Consider the following 20676-nt stretch of genomic DNA (forward strand, 5'->3'; position numbering starts at 1 on the left):
CGTTTGTTTTTCAGAGTCCATCGTCTCTCATGGTTCGTCTACCCCTCCGATTTCCCCCGCTTCATTCTTCCCCTCCCGCTACCTTCTTCTTCTTCTTTTTTTTTTCTTAACATATATTGCATTATTTGTTTCAGAGGTACAGATCTGAGATTCAACAGTCTTGCACAATTCACAGCGCTTACCAGAGCACATACCCTCCCCAGTGTCTATCACCCAGTCACCCCATCCCTCCCACCCCACCCCCCACTCCAGCAACACTCAGTTTGTTTCCTGCGATTAAGAATTCCTCATATCAGTGAGATCATATGATACATGTCTTTCTCTGTTTGACTTATTTCACTCAACATAATACCCTCTAGTTCTATCCACGTCGTTGCAAATGGCAAGATCTCATTCCTTTTGATGGCTGCATAATATTCCATTGCATATATATACCACATCTTCTTTAGCCATTCATCTGTCGATGGACATCTTGGCTCTTTCCACAGTTTGGCTATTGTGGACATTGCTGCTATAAACATCAGGGTGCACGTACCCCTTCAGATCCCTACTTTTGTATCTTTGGGGTAAATACCCAGTAGCCAGAGCACCTTATTTCTGTCTCTAAAGAACTGCAAGGTGAAAGTCAGCAGTCTCAAGGCTGACTCTCTAATAGCTTCAGGCAAAGGGAAACAATTGCATTCCCCAGTGACCCTCACACCTGTGTTTATAGTCATGGAAGCTGGCCTTGGGCCCCAGAAGAACTTTGTTGGAGTTTGCTGTAGTGGTGGTGTTTTAGTCGTGTTGTTTTGCTTTGCTAATAAATCATCTTCTTAAAAAAAAAGTAATTAGTAAGGAAAGGATGGGATACATAATCGTGAGGCTCTAATGAGGATAATGGTAATGAGGATGGTGCTGATGACGGCTAACCCTGACTTGCATTCACAGTGTAGCAAGTATTTGTTCTCTGCGCTTTATGCATTACAATCAGAATGGTTTTTTTAACACATTTATGAGGTAGATGATGTTAGCATCTTGAATTTACTACTGAGGAAACTGAGGTAGATAAGTTCATAATACTGAACCCACAGTACATAGCTAGATGTTATACATATAAAAATTAGTTTCTCACCCATATTACATACCAAAATCAATTCTAAGTAATTTAAGCAGTTAAAAGCACGACATGAAAGGCATGCATGCTGGTAGAAGAAATCACAAACATATCCAAAGACCTATTTTTAACTTCTAAGTGTCTAAAAGCATATACAGTTAGGAAGCAGAATATTTTTTTGAAAGCCAAAAATATTCTTAATGATTGATGCCCTAAGTATGTAAAGTGCTTATACGTCAATAAGAGAAACAGCAATACCTTGGAAGATAAATGGTCAAAGAATAGGAACAGACAATACACAAAAGAAAAAATAAGGGCAGTACTAGTATTATATGAAAAAGGATAATAAAACTATTACTTAGTTATTACTCTGGGTCAAGAACTGTGTTCAATGCTTTCATTATCTTATTAAATCTTTAAAACAACTGTGTATGATGCATGCCTGAGATCTCAAAGCCAGTAAGTAGCGAGACTGGGAATCCAAGTCTGACCAACTCCAAACTCATTATTTAACCATAAAGCTATACTTCCTTCAGTGATGTGCTCACACCAGCTCATGCCCACCGCCGGAGTCCACTCATATGCCTCTTCTGGCTGCCTGTTTAGTCATGTCATGTTGGTAGCTTGATGGGAATATTTACACCACAGCTACAAGTATGCTTGTAAACCCCCCATAAAGCTACTTATTAAATATTTCCCAGCACATGACTTACTGTCTCCCTAAAACACCATGAACATAGGAACTTTATGAATCATGTTCCAGGACCCGAACATAGGAACTTTATCAAAGCACAAGTCATATTGACGAACTGTTTTCCCAAATGTCAACCTTATTACTCAAAGAAATGTGAACTAAAATAAGAGTTAGAATGCCGTGTTTGTCTACAAATTAGCAAATATTAAAAGAGAACAGTGGTAAATCCAACTGAGATGCCAAAGGCATGTATGTACATTAGTTCAACCTGTCTGGGAGGAGGTCAAAGTGACCTGGTACTATGTATCAAGATTCTTTAAGAAGTTCATCTATTTCAATGTCATAATCCCACTATTAGAAACCTGGAGGAAATGCTCAGGGTCATATACAATGACCTGTGTGGAAGGATATTCATTTCACCATTGCTTAGAGTAAAACTTGAAAACTACTTAAATAACCAACCAACTACCTAAATAACCAAAACTACTTAAATAACTAAGCAACAGTTCAGCACTGTATGCAACAATCATGTGATGAAATGTAATACAGCTATTAAAAAATGATTTTTAAGTTCAAAAACGTCACAAAGCTAACTAAATGATCCATATACTACTCAAAATACATGTTTCTCTCTATATACAATACATACATTATTCACATACATAGGTCTTTTTTATGTACCTCAGTAAAGTTTTGCATGTTTCTTCATAAAAGTCCTGCATATATTTAATATATGTCTGTGTCTGTATATATAATGTATGTACATATAGTGCATGTATTATATCTAATGTATGTGACATTGAGTTATTTTTGCATATATATACTGAGATATATTTTTAAAACAATAAACAAATGGAAATATATATCATGCTTACAGAATTGAAGACTGAATACTATAAAAATATTAGTTCTTCACAAGTCAATGTGTAAGTTTAATGAAATATAAAAACTCTAAAATACAATTCCAGTAGAATTTTTAATTTTTGTACTTGATTAAATGATTCTACAGTTCATCTGTAAAATTATGTGAATTGTAAATTTTCATATTTAGGAGTTTTATTTTCCAGATTTTATGTAATGAAAATATATCACTTTTACATCTGAAAAATACTTAATAATAACATAATGATAACATAAATGCTTAATGCATATTAATAAGTACATAATGAAGTTTTTAGAATAGGTATAGACTTTCATATATGTGGACCTTGAGATGAGGAACGTAGAAGAATAAAGCAAGTCCCACAGATCTCAAAGGGAGAGATCTTTTCTGTCGGGGACCTGGGAGTTAGGAAAGTCACTATTATCCATATCCGAGGTGACCATTTGAGTGACACACTATACTCAGGACTTTAATCTGTTCGCTTGAAGTTGAGATGGTGAGCCTTATGCCCTCTGGGGGTCCCTTATCATCATTCATTATTTGAAGTCATTGGAAACACCCCAAATTTATTGAGGCTTAGCAGCTCCCACTTTTCCAGAAATTATTTTTTTAGGTGTCCAGCTTTGCACATTCTTAGAGAAAGTGCTGCTTTTAGCTTTGAGAGGGTTAAAAATGAGACGCCTGATAATAAATCATGAAAGTGGCCCCAAATCATGAGAGCAGTAACAGTGGTCTTAGGACTCCTGTCTAGATTGGTTTATTTTCCCCTAGAATAAACACTGAAACCAAATGCAAGTTTTGCAATAGAGGCAACCTTGTGTACAGGAAATAGCATGGAATCTGAAGTCCAAAGACCTGGTTTGAGTCACATCTCCCCCTCTGCCTAATGGAATGATGTGAAGTAAGCCAGTAAACTGTACACTTTTTTTTTTCACATCATTCACTCACTCATTCAATCAACCAGTATGTATTGCTGCCCTACCATGTATCAAGCACTGTCTTAGCACTAGAAATCAGGAGAGAGAAAAAGCCCATGCCTATGTAGATCCTACATTTTAGTTGCAGACACAGACAACACCATCACAATCACCAAGTAAGGATTCATAGAACTATAAGATAGTTAAAACTGCTTGCAGAAAATTTAGGATAGGGTGATAGAACAGGTAGGGATGGAAGGGAGTGGATGGGAAGAATTGTTTGATGAGATTGTCAGGGAAAGCCTTTCTGAGGTTGTGATAGTCAAGCAACAACTGAACCCAGGGGGTTAGCCCTGCAAAGTGCCTTGAGGTAGAAGTACAATTGCAAAGGCCCAGGGCTGAGGAAAGAACATCAGGAAGGCTGGCGTAGCTAGAGTGGGTCAGCAAAGGGAGAAGGTAGGAGAGGAGGTCGAAGTGACCTGACCACCAGAGCGGTCATGAAGATGAACTGGTTTCTGAGGGAACCCAATGTAGAACTCAACTACAAACCTTAGGGGATAGCGAGGAAATGGAGTCCTGGTGTCTTCGTCATTGTCTGTACTACCTGCTTTGACCAAGGAGTAGAAGTTCTTTGTTTGGACAGAAAGAAATTTGGCAGCTGAGATTTTCCTGTAGAGGTCTTGTCAGCACCAGTTCATTTGGGCATCAGTAGAGGCTATAGTGTATTTCATACAAGGTGTTCATTTTCTGTGCAGAACCCATCTGGGTCAGCAGCTGGCCAGGACCAACAGCTGGTCCCTTCATGCAGTAGGCATTTTAGCCATTCAGACTTGGGATGCCATGTACAGGAACAAATATCGGATAGCATTAGACTTTGCTAGGAAGGCTTTCATATGCATGGACTGGTATAAAGAAAATGTCTGTGAGGACAGTTTCATTTCTGAATGTATGTGCTTGTATATGGGCAACACTTACCATTTTACCTTTATCATGCCCTTTCTATCTGGTCTCAACTGCATGTCTTGTATCTGATCTAATCTCTCATCTGCTTAACATTTGGAGAGGTATGATCACTAGAGAATGATGTGGGAAACCAGTTTCAATCATAGTCACCCTTTCCCACAGTCTAAAAGGGAGTAAGATTCACTTGATTTAGCATTTGACAGCATAATGCTGGGTTTTCAGATTTGCCTCTCTTCCCAGACTATCACCTCCATTCTGCTACTCTGCTGTTAGTCTTGACCTTGCTGCTCTTTCTCTTGTCACTGCTACTCTGCCTACCTCTTCCTGCTGTCCCAGCTCACACTCTACTTTCCTGGGGCCAATTCTCTGCCCAGAAGTGTGGGAAGAGGAGGGAGAGGCTGCTGTGCTCAGTCTGCAGGGTACAGTTGTCTCAATGACTTGAAGTGGAAATACCTGCCTAGCCACAGGATCCCCAGGCACCGTGGTCCAAGAGCACAGAACCTTTCCTAAGCCTTGGGCTCAGAGAAGCATGTGAAACCTATGCAAGTTCAAGTGGACTTGAAAGCTTTTCAGATATGCTTTCCTGTTGTTAATCTGCACATTCATCTGCACATCTGGCTTGGAAAATCTCAAGCCACAAGATCAGCTCTGTTTAGGGTGACTGGTTTGCCACTGCACTAAAGCCAAGTACAAACATGGAGGAAGAGGCTCTGAGAGGCAACTCCCCCTTTCTACTGGCTGCTCTCTGGACAGTCCTTCGTTATGATGATAGGTTGATTTTCAGTCATGTAGATAACATTCAAAGTGGTACCTCATTAAAGTGGGAGATGAAACATTAGTCACAATCCCTAGATGCTTCAAACATACACCCTGCCTACTAACTGTAACTGAACATAAAAGAAAGCCAGCATCGCCATTAGCCACTCATCCAGGTAAAGTCTTTGGTCCTGAGCCAGCAATTAAGACTGCTGATTCATCTTCCAGGTCCCACTGATCTTCCCAGAAAGGAAATGGATGGACAGCTATCATACTCTGGGCCACTAGGCATTGGTTGCCAACTGGGAAAGTCATCAGAAAACTTTCTTAAAATGGTCATTGGGAAGTCAGTTGGATATTGCTTTCAGCTACATCTGTGCTTCATACTGAGAGTCAATGTGCTGGTTTCCTAAGGGCTGGCCCTTCAATCTTCCCTGTCTTGTTTTAATCATGAACATAATCAGATTTATTTGGACTTTGGAAAATCACACTCCCTGAACCCAAAATGTTTTGATGCAGGTAGAATCTGATGTAACAATTTTTAGGGGTAGAATTAAAGGCCCAGAGATGGGCAGTGTTATCATAAGGCCATATGCTTCCTGGGGGATAGGAGTAGAAGTGTAAGAGCCCAGCTTACAGGCTGCCGCTGTAGACCATCCCATGTGCTCACTGATTATGTAAGTCCTCCCTCAAGGATCTTTTTTATATTAATAGCTTGTGGCTACTTTCTTCTCTCACTCTTATTCTGCCACAGTGTTATTGTTTTCCTGCAGTTTCAGTCCCCTGCCCTACAGCGAGGCCACCAAGAGTCTAAGCTCTGACTTTACAGAAGTAGAGGCCTCCAACCCCCATCCCTTTAGCCACTTCCCCTTGTTCCATTCATTCCAACAAATATTTACCAAAAGCCACCTGATATTAGCAGTGGGACTAACAAAGGTAAGTTAGTTTGCCCCTGCTTTAGCGGGTCTTAGAGTCTAGCAGGAGAGACAGACACTTAGCAAGTAATTTTAATAATTTTAGTAGAGTGTGCGAAGTGCTGCACTAGAAATCTGCCCCTTGTGATATGGAAGCACAGAGAATAGAGTGCCCATAGCTCGGCCTGGGAGTTCAGAGCCTTCCTGTGAGAGATTAGGACTAAATCAGGTCTTGAGGGATAGGCAATATTAAAAGAAGTGAGAAAGGTTCCGGATAGAGGGATGAGTATGAGCCACGGCAGAAAGTTATAAAATAGCATAGGGCCTGCAGGGAATCAGCTGATACTAAGTCAAGAAGCAACAAGTAATGAAGTGGGAGAGGTTGATGGGTAGGTGCCAGGCACTAAGAGCCTTGCAGGGCAGGCAGAAGAACCTGAATTCTATAGGTGATGTATAGTCCTTGAATGTATTTAAGTGGTGAACGGTATGGTCAGATTTAAATGTTAGAGAGATAATTTTTTAAATGCCTTGAGATATGGTTTCCAAGGGGGTAATACTGAGGACTGGGAGATGAGTTATGAGATCCAGTATAGAGATGATGAGTGAGCAGGGAGACAGAGTATGAAATTGAGAAATGGTGGACACAGTGATTGATTAATTGATTGGGTGTTGGGGAGGTAAGAAGGAAGGATAAGTTGAAAGCAACTCAAGCTTCTACACCCTGGTAGGGTAGCTAATGGAGCTATCAGCTGGATTAGGTGCTATAAATGAATGAGTGTGTTTGGAGGTACATTTGCCATATAAGAGGCATTGAACTTTTTCCACCCATTTTCCATTGCTTTGCATATATTAGCACTTAATCACACACACACACACACACACACACACGTACTCACATATACACTTAAGGACATGTGTGGCTTCAGAGCAGAGCAGAAAGCTGCCCTAACAAAGGACAGTGGAGTGTTGGAACCACATCTAATGCTATATCAGACCTTAGCAGTCAGAAGGATTGTTTCTTTGCCATCAGATATTTTTCATTTCTGGCAGGGGTGGAGGAGGGAGAGGTAGAGAAGCAAGGAGTCCTTCCTTCCTTCTCCCTCTTACTCCATAGACTCCAGTGGGATGAGCATGGCAAAAGTGTGGCCTGGACTCCCCCTCTGCACTGTGAGCCCACTTGGGGAGTCCGCAGGAGGGGGCAAGGAAGAGGGAGATGATGGGCAGGACAGTTCCAGGCTCCTGCGGGCATCTCCTGGCCCACCCCTCTTCCTCCTCCATCTTTTCTGCTCAAAGTTCTCCTCCTTTTGGTGATTATTTAGCAGACCTCTTGCTTTAGGAGTCTTCTGACACATTCCAGGAAACACAGGTCTTTCATTTGTTTGACTTTTTTAGATGTTTTGGACTCGCTCTGAGTATGCTGTCCCCTGAGTATGCTTATATCTCCTCCTCTAACTCATCATTTTCAAGTTATTTTTTTTTTTTAAGTTTGAGCTCACATTGCATTTAATGTTAACATTTAGACAGAAAACTCCCACAACATTTCATCTTTTTGTCTGAGGTTTTCCTGGGTTTGCACACCAGTTAAACTTAGTAGAATTTATGAAACACCTGCTCTGTGCTAGGGACCTTGCTGAGTGCTTTGGTGTCAAACACACAATAAAACAACAGTCAGGTGGAGGGGAAGCAAACTAGAAAATGCTAGATTTTCTTCCATGCACAAACCAGGGTGGCGTGAACACTTAAACACAGATATTCCTAGGAGACAAGTTGGTACAGAATATATATAAATTTTTCTTTGCTTTAAAAAGTTGCTCTGGTGATCTGGTTATTTGCATTCTGATCCTATAACATACCAAGTGAATATTTTATGAGACCAAAGCAAAAAATGAATGGAAATCACAAAAATATCTTGCCAGCTTTTTGCCTTGGATCTCTGACCGCTTTATCATATAGTAACAACTTGGGTCAAGGCTTCATTTTTGAGCATTTTATTACATAAATTCACTAATTTACCTTTACCCCATTAGAAACATGAGCCCTGAGATTTAATATATCTTACTCATAGAGAATTATTTTTCCATTAAATACCTACAAACAACCTGGGTGGGGGAAAACAAGACCCAGTGACCATGTAACATAAGCAAGATTTCACATTAAATTAGAGATTGTTTGGGGTGGGTAGGTTGGGAATGGGGAGTGGCGGGCCAAAGGCGAAGGAGGGATAGGAGAGAAGATGAAAGAGGTGAGGCCCTCCTGGCTATAGAACCAAACCTGAGAGAAGAAACGGAGTCCAGGAAGGGCATCCATCCATTTAACCAACCCTTGCTCCATCGTCCCTGCCACTTGTCTCTAACTTCCCCTAAAATATCCCTGTCTTCTTCTGGTGTGAGGCTTCTGTGAGAAGGTTATTTTTACCCTCTGTGAGTGACTCGCACAAGAGTTGTCAGTGCTTTGAAAGGACACACCACTCCATGGCCATGTAAGTGACTGCCTCTGGGCACCTAACCCACAATCCTTTCCTGACAAGAAATTATCACTGGTAGCTAACAAGGCAATCAGAGGAGGAGTTGAATAAAAGGAAGAGAAAGTTGGAGACAGTTTGGGGGCTAGATTTGACTTGTGAGATGTAAAGGTATGAAAAAGGAGGGAGTCTTTGGTGATGGGGAGCAGACGTAGAAGGGATTTGATGAGGACATGATTTGCTGAGAGAAACATAGAGTCAATGAGGAATAAGTGATATACTAGAGAACTGTGATGGTCTGTGATTCTCTTAAAGGTGGCATCCATTCCAAAATAGGGAGCCCAGGTCCTAGTGAGGCTTTTCCCCAGCCCTGTCATCCTGGGAAACTACTTAGCCCTCTGAGCATATCTCCATCCATAAAATAAGAATTAAAAAAAAAAGAAGAATATCAGCTGAGATCATCTTTTAGGTTCCTTCAACTCCAAAAATCTTCTCCTCTTCTTACTTTTTATGTTCCTAAAACCTTGAGAGGAATAGTTAGAAAACTGTTCACTAAAATTTAAAGGCTTGGGTTTTCACCAGTGATCCTTTCTATGGTGAAAGGGAAGGGTAAAGGGAGGGGAATCTCTATTGCATTTGTTTGCTGATACAATAAACACGATGGGGAATATTGCCCATCTACCTCCCATGGTCTTTAAAAAGAATAACAATATTGTCCTATGTTTTAGTCCATGTTAACTCCACAAATCCTTTGTCTTATTATATATATACAATAATTAGGAGAAACAGGCAGGAAATTGCGAATCAGTTACCTAGTTTGATCTTTACAGCAATTAGGAGAAATGGACAGAAAAGTTACTATATTTACCAGTGACATTAAACTCGGAGAGTTTAAATGATTTTTTCAGGGCTGGCTAATGACAAGGGCTGGAATTAGATTTCAGGTCTCCTGCAGAACCCTGGGGTTGCCTACTTGCCTGTGCTTTTTGCATGATCTTTCCAGAAATATCCAGAAACATGGGGGTGCTGCCTGAGTTGCCACATCCCCAAATGATGTCAAAAGAAGGACTCAGCTTCTCAGAGCAGGCTACACTTTTCTTTGGTCAACTTGTAACTGTCTTTTAGCCTGGAGCCTCCCAAATAGGACACAGACAGCCTGGACATGCACAAATGATGTATTAGGGTACGGAGGGGGAAATATTAAGAAAAATTCTATTACATTTATTTTGTGTTGCTCTTATAATTTATTTTTGTGTATTTATGAGGTATTTATTAGCACAAAGTGTCATTATAAATAGCACATAATATGATTTATAAATGGGGCCATATATTTTACTGATTAAATCCATGATCAAAATGTTTGGAGACTATGTTTTAGAAAAAAGAAGGAAGGGTGTAGAGGATGAAGGAAGCCATATGACCGTTCATAGGGGTCCTTCATTTGCTCATGCCTTATGATGCCCCGGGCGAGAGAGTGGAAAGGGGTGTGGAAAAGAGCAGGTTCAATCAGAATCTTGAAGAAAATCCAGAAAAGTAGACTAACAAATGGAATTGCTCTGGCCGAACTGGGGCAGCTGGTCACATGCTCCCCACCAGCACAAAGGTCTCTGTTTCTCTCTCACACACTGCAGCCCTTTGTCCATCAGAATCCACAGTCCCGCTCAGCTGTTCTCGCTGCCACTTCCCTCCTATCTTTCTAGTCTATTAGGCAATCAGTGTAAGGCATAACTTCACCAGCCTTTAAAAGAAAAAGTTGAAAGGGAGAAAAATATGTCCAGATCAATGAACCTATAGGTCCTTTCTCATGGGAAAACAAAGTCCAACCTCCCCAGAGAAAATGACTCAGGAATTTTTATATTACTCATCACTTATAAAGTAGTTGCCAGCTGATTTTTTGTGTTCTCCAAAATTCCTCACACTATGCTGGGAAGTTTATAAAACAAGGAAAGAATATTCTGAGGAGGAAGGAGATTGTTGACTTTCACCTTTGGGCTCCAGGAAGGTAGTGTACCCAGGATTATTAAATTACTATTATTATTATTATTTAAAGATACACTTACTTGAGAGAGTGTGTGTGAGAGAGAGAGCACAAGCAGGGGGAGCTGCAGAGGGAAAGGGAGAAGCAGACTCCCCGCTGAGCAAGGAGTCTGATGCGGGACTGGATTCCAGGACTCCGGGATCATGACCTGAGCTGAAGGCAGACGCTTAATGACTGAGCCACCCGGCATCCCTATTTATTTTATTTTTTAAAAGATTTTATTTATTTATTTGAGAGAGAGAGCAAGAGACAGAGAGAGAGAGAGCATGAGCTGTTTGAAGGGCAGAGGGAGAAGCAGATTTCCCACTGGCAGGGAGCCTGATGCAGGGCTGGATCCCAGGACTCTGGGATCATGACCTGAGCTAAAGGCAGATGCTTAACCGACTGAGCCACCCAGGCGCCCCGAATTATTATTAACACGGGAAATAAAAGGAATGGCATGTCATGTTAAATAAATAAATAAGCACTCTTACTCTAATGGCAAGCAAGAAGTCATCTCTTAGGGCCTATATTTGGGATCGTTTCAAGGAGAAAGAGAGCTGTAGATGGGGTGAAATGGTTTCTCTACATGTAAAAAAAAGTCAACACTAAAGGAGTCCATGTGAGGATTAAGGTCACAAGTGTGCCCATGTCAGGAAGCTGCTTTCTACTCGTAATTGTGTAATTGTCAGTAGCCATTAAAGGCACCAGATTCTTGTTACCGTGTTTTCTAGCCAGCAGGGACCACAGACAGTGTTTCAGAACAACTTGGGGGGTATAACAGGCTTGCTGGGAAGGAAACTGGAGGTTTCTGAGTATGGGCTTTCCGTGTTTAAAGTGCGTAGCACTTACTTTGAGGGGCTGGGGGAGGCAAGGTCTTCCGCTTCTCGTTCTGTTTCTGTCACTAAATTCCTTGGGCAGACTCAGTTTCATCTTACAGAGAAAATCCACTAATGAGAGAATTGTGAGAACATTCACTTCCCATCTGCAGTGTTGACTTATGCAGCACACGGTACTGTATTCACTGGGGGCCTGCGCAACTTTAAGTGCTGCAGAGACTAAAATGAAGAAAACATTACCTCTCAGTTGGGACACAGTCTGATTAAAGAGATAAGACATTTAGTGAAATTATCAATATAAAGCCACATATTAACCAAGACACAAATAAGTGGTAATTTCAATAAGTACTATTATGTTCCTCGAGGACAAGAGAAAGTGCCCTCATCTCGCAAATAAAGGAGCAAATGGAGTCTTCACGGCTGCTCTCTGATACCCTCTTCTGCTTTCCTTTGTTCTGGCCGCCATCTTTGGCTCCAGGGCCTGGATCCCACTGGCACAGAAATGAGAAGAGTTGGATAGTTCACAGCTTAAGAGCACGAAGCTGTGGCTTCTATGTGTCTCTTCCCAGCTTAGAGCGTGCAACAGGCCATTCATTAGTGCGCTCTACAGAGTCGCAGAGGGAGGGACAGAGGTGCAGGGAACTGGAACCGTGGCAAACACAGAAGCTGGCGAAATGGGTTGGCGAAGAGAACCAAGTAACGGACTGTCTGTCACAAATGATCATTAGTGTTGTGTCTGCTATTTAAAGGTCAGTTAGCCAACAACCTGTGACTAAGCTGAAGAAGACTAATGCTGTTCTCTTCCTGAGTGAAATCAGCTATCCTAGTTAGAGTGGTTTAGAATTAACTATTTAGAATAATTCTCTTCCATGTTCTTCTGGTAGGGAGATTTGAAAAAATTCACTGTTAACAATCACTGTGGTGGCCATACATTCCAGCTAAAATTTCACAATGCATGGTGTAAAAAACATCATTTTTTTTTTCTGTCCTTAGACTGTATGCATGTGCTCTTTCAGCTCTTTCAGTAAAGGTTTTATACTGAAAAAAACTGAAAACGCCAAAACTTTCCAAACTTTATACTATCTGAAAATCTGAGACATGGGACGATTATTCCTACCATGCCATGGATTTTTAAAGTAATGTTGCCTAAATCAACACTCTCTAGAATTCTGAGACCTTGAAAAATAATGAGAAGTAGTCAATTGATTGTTGTTATGTTATATTGTTTGGCTCTGATTGTATACTTTTATGAGAGTTTCTTTATTACCTCCCCCACCTTTTTCTTTTTGCTGGATTAGACTATAGATTCCATTTCTGTTCTTTTTTAATGTTTATCTTCAGATTTCTAGCACACAAACTTAACTATAAAATGTCATCAGAGTCTGAATTTATTAAACATCTTTAGCCTTCTCCCAAATCCAGCAAGAAACTTGTCTCCTAAACAATTTCCACTTCCTTGATTTTCCTTACTGTTTTATCATTAGTGGTAGCAGTAGTTACCAAAATCTTTTTAACAGTCAACAGTTAACAATACTAACTGTTGCAGTCAATATAGCTCTGTGACAGACTTCTCTAAAACTTAGTGGCATAAAGAACCAAATTCAGTATTATGATCATGGATGCTCTGGGTCAGGAATTGGAGCAGGGCAAATTAGAGACAGCATGTCATTGTTTCACACTGTTTAAGGCCTCCTTTGGAACCTGGCTTTTGGCTGGGGGCCTCAGTTTCTCTCTTTGTTCTCCTTTCCATGAGCTTCTCGGTGTAAGCTAGTTTGGGCTTCCCCACAGCATGGTAGCTGGATTCCCAGGGCAAGTCCCCAGGAGAGCTAGCCAAGCAGAAGCCCTATCACCTTCCCTCAGAAGTCCCACCGTGCCACTTTCACTGTGCCCTCCTCATGAAGGTAGCCACAAAGTCTCCTCAGGTTCAAGGGCAGGGACAATAGACTCCGTCTCCTGATGGAGGTGCGGCAAGGTTCTCCAACAGCAAGGATTGTTGCAGCAGGCAACTAAGTGTTGTGTGACTGTGCTTGAAAGATGCAGTCTGTCACACGAACATATTTAGTGAATTTGCACAGGTGTCCTTATTCTTTACATTCTTCCTTCTGCGTATCTTCCTTCTGTGTTTCTTTTTGTGTGTATGAAGCGCATTGATTAGTGGGTTATCAGCAATACATATTAGTATTTGGTCAAATGTTTTAGACTTTATATCTTACTCTTGAAGCATAGATTCACTGATTATAAAATTCACATTGGCAGTTATTTTTACTAGCACTTTGAAAATACTCTATTGCTTTTTTCCCCCTTTACTACATATTTTATTGTGGTAAAATACACTTAACATAAAATTTAATATGTTCGCCACATTTAAGTGTACAGTTCAGTGGTATTAAGTACATTCATATTGCTGTGTGACTATCACCACTATCCAGCTCCAGAATGGGAAACTATACCCATTAAATAACAACTTCTTATTACCTCTCCAACAGCCCCTGACAATCATCATTCTACCTCTGTCTCTATGATTTTAACTACTGGAGGTATTTGTCATTTTGTGACTGGCTTATTTCACTTAGTATATAATGTCCTCAAGATTCATTCATGTTGTAGCATGTATCATAATTTCCTTCCTTTTTACCAAATTGTGTTTATCCATTGATGGATGCTTGGATTATTTCCACGTTTTCAATATCGTAAATAATGCTGCTATGAACATAGATGTATAAAGATCTCTTTTGAGACCCTGCTTTCAATATTTTTAAACTTTATTTTTTTAATTTTTATTTATTTATTCTTTTTAGACGGAGAGAGAACACTGTGACAGGGATGGGGGGAGCGGAAGAGGGAGAGAATCTCAAGCAGACTCCCTGCTCAGTGTGGAGCCCAGCACAGGGCAGGACTTGATCCCATGCCCGTTAGATCATGACCTGAGTCGAAATCAAGAGTCAGTCACTTGGGGCGCCTGGGTGGCTCAGTTGTTAAGCGTCTGCCTTCGGCTCAGGTCATGATTCCAGAGTCCTGAGATCAAACCCCACATCGGGTTCCCCACTCTGCGGGAAGCCTGCTTCTCCCTCTCCCACTCCCACTGCTTGTGTTCCCTCTATCGCAGTGTCTCTCTCTGTCAAATAAACAAATAAAATCTTTAAAAAAAAAAAGTCAGTCACTTAACCAACTGAGCCACCCAGACGCCCCATCAATTTTTTGAATATATACTCAGAAGTGGAATTGCTAGACCATATGGTACATTTTTTCAGGAACTGCCATATTCTTTTCTACAGAGGCTGTACCAATTACATCCCCACAGAGTGGGAACACTTCCCCTGGAAGTTGGCAAGCCTTTAACAGATTCCAGGTTTCCAAAATAGTTGAATAGACGTATTCTGCCAGCGCCATTGTTGTCTAAGTGGAGAGAGACTTAATCGTGCTTCTGAATCCACAGTCTTCCCAGAATCCATCTATCCCATTGCTTTTTAACATCTATTGTTACTGATACAAATCTGCTTTTATTCTGATTGTTATCTGTCTTCTCTGTCTGGTAACTTATACTTTTTTTTTCTTTTTATATTTGACATATAAAATATCAAGTCAATTTCTGGGTCTGGATTTTTTTGCTTATTTATTTATTTATCTCAGTCCTGTGTGTGCACTTTAAATCTGAAAAAGCAAATATTTCTTTAATTCTGGATAATATCTTTTGCCATTTTCCCTTGGAATGTTTTTCCTCTCTCATGCTCTCTCTCTTCCCTTTTTCTGGGGCCTCTAATGGATATACTGTAGGCTTTATGTCTCTTAACGGCTTTTACAGTTTTCAGTCTATTTTTTCTCTTTGTACTGTGCTGTGGATCAATTCCTTAGAACCATGCTTTAATTTACTAATTCTCTGTTTGACTATTTCTGTTTAGTATTTTAGGGAAGAGGTGTTCTCCCTTTCTTTGAGCATCCTTTGTATGCTAATTTTAAGCTAATGTTCAGGTGGCCACAGTGTCTTTGCCCTTAGGTAAACTCACCTCCTAATGGCTGACTCTGTATGCATCTATAGTCCTCTGATGTGTGGAATGCCTCTTTGAAGGCTCATCTTGAGCAGCACTATTTTTTTTCTTCTTCCCTTTTGGCAACCCTCCAGCACTGACTCCCGGTTTTGTGGTTGCCGCCACTCTTTTCCTCAGGACCCAGAATTCCGATTCAGGCTGCTCTTGGATAGTCAGGGCATCTAATGCTGGGAAATATTGAAAATAATTAGACCTCCAGTCCCCAGGCTGGTAAACAGCTGGGTGTCGTTGCTGGCATGGAGGTTCTCTTTCTCTGGCCTGTCTCCCCATGCACATGGCATATTAGAAGATGTAGCCCAAGATAATGGTAGCAAAGAGTTTTAGTTTAGCCTCCTTTACAGGTGAGGCCAATCCATCCCAGCCTCTGATTTTAGGAAGTAAGCCGGGCTTCAGTTTTGAATCCTTCAGCCTTACACCAGACAGTTTTCATTCCTATTGTCTCACAAGGATCAAAATCCACAGTGCCTTCTGCCAGCTTCCAGACCTAGAGCCTCCAAGTCCCCAGACCAACATCACTCAACTGCAGCTCACCTTTTCTCTATTTAATGGATGTCCCTTTTCTGATCTGTGAAAATGTCTATCTTATTTTTTTATTTTATTTTTTTTAATCATACCTGTGTGTTTTAATTTTTTTTTCTCTTTTGTAAAAATCTATTATTGTTATACGTATGGAAGATCCAGGGTGTCTAAAATTGTAAATTTACAATGCTATCCTAACTGGAAATATGACTTTCTCCTTTATGCTCCATCCTAATTCATTAAGTAACACTAAAGATAATACAAGTAAGTATTGGAGCAGAGGAGAAAAGATGAAGGTCATGCAAGTTGGGTAAAGCGCAACATCTCACTTAGGTTTTTGTAATAGCTCAAGTAAAAAAGTAATTGCATAGCATTCTTTACATTAATTGGAGAATTATATAATTTGCATTGCATACACATAAAAGCCCGGGAGGGCCCAATGACATGATGAGAGTCCGTGTCTGGCTGGTTCTTCCTCAGGGAACATTCACTTTGGTATTAGGCACTTTCCTATATTGCAAATGCTTTTCATCATTATACTGTATTTAAGGATTTTCTATTTCTAAGGCCTTCCTATTATAAACTATATAAACAGAATAGGGAAAATGGCAGAGAATGAGTATATTCTTTAGGTACTGACAGGCTAATTTTTCTCAATGTAAGAAATACTGAATATTCAGATTTTTCTCTCTCTTTTAAACTCACTGGAAAGCTAGTACTAAACATTAATGTACTCATTAAGGGACAATGAGCATAACTTAAGCTCCTTGCAACCTGGAAATAACTGACTCAATACTCTTAACAAATAGTGAAACAGGAACACATTTAGTCATTCAACAAGTGGCAGCTGAGGGCCTGGGACGTGCAAGGTACTGGGGACCCAATGATCAAGACAGGACAAGGTCTACGCTACCATGGAACTTAGAGTTTTGTGAAAAAGGCAGAAAAAAATCAGTAAGAAATATAGCAGAGAATGGTAAGGTAGAAGGTGGTGATGGGGCAGTACCCTGGTGACTATTTTGGAATTGAGGGATCAGGTAAATCTCCCTGAAGGAGTTACCCCTGAGCTGAGACCCAAATGACAAGAGCAATCCATTGAAGAGCTAGGGGAAGAGAGACCAGCTAACAAAAGCCCTAAGGTAATAATGTATGTATTGGAGAAACAGAATGACAGGAAGGGAGAATCTTGTGTAACAAGAGGTTGGAGAGGCAGGCTGGGACTAGATCATGTAAAGCTTTGTATGCCCCAGTGTATTCTATCTAGAATTTTGTCTAGAATATCCCAAGGATATTCTAACTTGATGAGGAGCCATATGAGGATTATAACTGGGGGCTGATATGGTATGGTTTATGTTTTTAAAAGCTCACTGTGTAATACATTGCTAGGGTGGGGTGGTAATAGTGAAGGCAGCTACCACAGTAGTCTGGTGCAAAATGATGGCATCTTAGGGTAGAGTGGTTGCAGGGTAGGTGGGGAAACATTTAGAATCTGGGATGTGCTTCCTAGCGAGAATCCTTAAGACCTGCTGATGGATTAGCTGAGGGGGATGAGTCATGAATGAAAGAAATCAGGAGAGAAAACACGCTAAACTCTAAATTTTCCTGAGCACTTTAAATGAAAGAATGTCATTTTCCTTTTCATTTCATCACCAAGTCCCACTGAGAACCAGGTAGGAACTGCACTGAACCCACTGTTAAGCAGTATTTTCCTAATCTTGGCTTTCTGAGTCACAAAGAAAGATTCAAATATGTTGAGTATGTTTCAGTTTAGAAAGCACTTTATCATGTGTCAGGTATCTGGAAATTTCTATTCCATATAACTTATATCCCATGGACTCTGAAATGAAAGAAGTGGAACTGGTGAAAGCAGGGATTTGGTTTCTGAAGGTCTAGGGCAAATCTAGGGGCATTTCCATAACTAAGATGAGTTCCTCTCTCTCATTGTACTATACTAGCTTAATTGTGTGTCACCTCCTCTCCCATATCCTCTGAGGTCTATATGAGACAAGGCCCAAGTGCATTTGTTCACCACATTTATATGTATTTGTTTGTGTTGAATGAGTAAGTGAGCAAGTGAATGAATGAATGAATGAACGAACGAACGAATGAATGAATGAATTCTGAGTACCTGTCCCTTGGTTGGCTCTTTCCTTGAATAACAGAAGTTGTCTAACCTCATCCTGTCTTCGTGGTTAGTCTAAGACTGGCTATTTGCTATCAATAGCTTCTCAGGCTATTGGTTCTAGATCTGGGTTTGTATATATTTCATCCCTATTCTGACCCTCCCTTTTATTTAACTACCCTACTTTATTTCTGCCTACATTATAGCGGATGACTGTGTAGGATGGACATCCCCATAGGATGTTCAAAAATCCTATGTTAAGATATGAGAAGGTTGTTCTCAGAAACTTTCCAGGGCAGACACTCTAAATTCTATCATCACTGATATACTGGGATGGGGAATGTACCAGTCTACTTCTGATGCTATACAAGGCTCCACAAAGTCTCCTTTCAGCTTCAGAGTTAATCAGAAGCCCTTACATTCTGTCTTTTGGGGACCTAGATATCATATTTTAAAATAGCTTCCCACAGAGCAATTCAGAGGAGAGTACAATGTATCATTTAAGTACTAAATATTGACTCCTTCTATAATGAAAAAGTACAGAGAGTTCCCTTTATGTTTATCCTTTTATTGCAAATTGCCACAACCCGGTCAAAAAATTCTCTCTGTGGTAGAAGGATATCTGCCAATAAATGAGTCTGTCGAAAGGCCCACACCAAACCCAGCACTGCAGGCCAACCCTTACCACAGCTGAGTGGTGTGAAGAGGACTGACAGCCGCATGGTCACCACCCAGGCTAGAGAGGAAGGCAGTGTGAAGTGTTAGTGGAAAAATCCAACTTCCTTCTCTTCCAGGGATGATGAGCAGCAAAACCAAAATGGAGCTTTCCCTGGTAAGTTTTAAAAGGCAACTCTCATTTCAGAATGGAAATATTTACTAGGCTTTTGCACTTTTGCGTCTTTTTACATATTTCTTTCTGTACAAGACATGTCTTTTGACAAGCTTGTGTTTGCTTGGTAATAATTACTTGTTTCTCTTGTTTTGTGTGAGGAGTTCAGTTAGTTACTGTGTAAGTTTCTTACTGCTGCCCTAACAATGTACCCTACACTGAGTGGCTTAAGCAACATGGTTCTGGAGGCTAGAAGTCCAATATCAAGGTATATTGCAGGGTTAGTTCCTTCTGAGAACTATGAGAGAAAATCTGTTTCATGCTCTTGCCCAGCTTTGGGGTTTGCTGGCAATCTTGAGCATTGCTTGGGTTATAGATGTAGCACCCTAATCTCTGCCTTCATTTTCACATGGCATTTCCCTGTGTGCTTGTCTCTGTGTCCGAATTTGACCTATAATAAAGACATAGTCATATTAGATTAGGGCCCACCCTTATGACCTCGTCTTAACTAATGACCTCTGCAGTGATCCTACTTCCAAATAAGGTCACATTCAGTCCTAGGGGTTAAGACTGCAACATAAGAATTCTGGGGAGACATAATTCAAACCATAACAGTCATCAAATACTGTGCTGCACCATTCTGAAGGATTGGGTCTATGTCTTATGACCTCTGAGCTCAAGCACAGCAACTTAAACTGTGTAAACACTCAATAAATTATGGTTGAATGCCTTAGAATTGTGGCACAAGATCCCCTCAACAGATTCCTGTGACCTAGAGCCAGAAAATACTATGAGAAGTATTGCTACAACTGAATTTCCTTTTTGAAGCCAAGGCCTTGTATTTGCACAACTCCTGGTTGATTATAAAGGTTTCAGATTCCAAACAAATCTTCATTTTCTGATGGAAATAAAGAAGGACCAAATAATTCCAAAGGGAAATGTAGGAAAAAAAAAACAAAACAGAATGAAGTAGGTTATGACCAGCTGGGGAAGTCTTTTGGAGATTAAGGAGAACTAAGACATCTCTACTGTCTACCAGCTATAACTTGATGTAACACAGACACAATTAATTGATAGATGAGATTAAAAGAATAACTAAAACAAACAAAAAAGAAAAGCCCAACAGTCAGCTTTGTTAATAGGCAAATACTCTATGGCCACTAGGGATGTCTAGTATAAATCCAATGGAAACTATTCCTTGGGTTAAAATCAAGGTGATGACTCTTAATCTGCCTTCCCACATGGAAGAGATTGGTGCTACTGAGCAGACTCTATCAAGATGGGGATTGCAGACTTGATTCTACCAGGCCAGTAACAGAAGAAAGAGTAGTGAAATTTGGCCACTAGGCCACATTGCAACTTTCATGGGCCCTCGGTACTTTTGTCTTTGTAGGCCCCTTCCTCCAAAATAAAAGCAAAAATCAAAAATTATATTTCATGACTGTGTTGGTATAAAGATTAATATATTAATAGTACATATTAAAACATTATTTTTGGCCTCAGAGGTCACTTTTTTCCTTCTCATTTTAAAAGCAATTAAAACATTTCTGTGGCCCCTAAAAGCATTTTCAGCCCTAGTCACTGTGCCCACTGAGACTAAGAGACAAGTCCACCCTGCCTAAA

This window comes from Mirounga leonina, unplaced genomic scaffold (genome assembly GCF_011800145.1).
Source record: "Mirounga leonina isolate KUSES-001 unplaced genomic scaffold, KU_Mleo_1.0 Mir_168, whole genome shotgun sequence".
NCBI classification, from domain to species: Eukaryota; Metazoa; Chordata; class Mammalia; order Carnivora; family Phocidae; genus Mirounga; species Mirounga leonina.